The sequence below is a fragment of the Aplysia californica genome, unplaced genomic scaffold, assembly GCF_000002075.1.
Source record: "Aplysia californica isolate F4 #8 unplaced genomic scaffold, AplCal3.0 scaffold00043, whole genome shotgun sequence".
NCBI classification, from domain to species: domain Eukaryota; kingdom Metazoa; phylum Mollusca; class Gastropoda; order Aplysiida; family Aplysiidae; genus Aplysia; species Aplysia californica.
In genome coordinates, this window is record NW_004797313.1 from 1227294 (window position 1) to 1228726 (window position 1433).

Consider the following 1433-nt stretch of genomic DNA (forward strand, 5'->3'; position numbering starts at 1 on the left):
GCAACGGCTATGTCGCGTTTATTAGTTTGTTTGTTAGTTTGTTGGGTTGTAGGTTCAGTTTGTTTGTTGCTGGGGTTTGGGGTTTTTTTTGTTATTGCTGTTTGGTTGTTTGGTTGTTTGTTATTTTGTTGTTGTTGTTTTTTTTTGGTTTTTTTTTTGGGGGGGGGGTTTGTTTGGGGTTGTTTTTTAAAAAGGATGCACTTCGGCACGATAGCTGTTATTTAGTACGTGGAAAAATATAAAAATGGCAGACAGAAACCAGAAAGGAAACCGAAAGATGTAGGACTTACCAGTGGTGCCCTCCAAAACCACAGTCACTTGGTCTATCTGATCTCAATAGAGTACTGCCTTTAGTATGGGGAGGAAATGGTTTATGAATAAGTACTCTTACGACAGCGATACAAGTGATGTATGATTATACAGAAATACATACAGACACATAAACAGACCAATAGGTTAAAGAAAAGTCAGATTTGGAGGCGGGGAAATAAACACAGCTAGACAAATTGTTAGGTGCATCATATTTGCATGACGCCTTATATATACGTTAACATAAACGGAATACATTTTCATTCTTGTGCACTCACATCTATAATATCAGTCTTTCTCTCTCTCTCTTTATCTCTTTCTCTCTCTCTTTCTCTCTCTTTTTCTCTCTCTCTCTCTCTCTCTCTCTCTCTATCTCTCTCCCACACACACACACACACACACACACACACACACACACACAAACACACATACACACACACACACACACACACACACACACACACACATACATACACAAATCACGTGACATGACGATCAATGTGTTCGGCCTAGAGGCAAAGTCGTTGCTAAATTAATGTTCTCACATAGTGACCGGTCATTGATGTCAACTTTGCCTGCCCGTGAGCCCAAAAGACTGGGAAAATCCAATTTACAGGCCACTTATAGAACGACCGTTCCTAGTGGCTGCCAAAGAAATAGCAATGTATGATACTATAATCAGCTTAAGACTTCAAAACTGTTCTGGGATACCCGCAAAAGAAAGGGCAGAAAATTTGGGGCAGAAGAATGTATAGTACCGTACGAAAGGGCTAACACCTTTGTAAGCAGAGATTCTAATGGAAACGTTGTAAAAGCGTCAGTAGGAACGCCTATGGCATTAATTGTATGTTATTATTTTCAAAGAGTGGCGTACCTTTTATAGTTCTATAATAAGGAGGAGCAACGAAATAGTTACTTGCATTAGAAAAAAATAACAAAGGAAAACGATAATATTATGCACGCAGGTAGCCTCATAATATGATAATCAAAATTGTGCACGACTCGTCGAAGAATGAACCATCTGTCAGTGTACCATTATGACTGTCGTTTTAGAATTTGAGACATGTTACTATATATGTAGATAGTTATAATACATATATAGCTATCTCTCTCTCGCTCTCTCT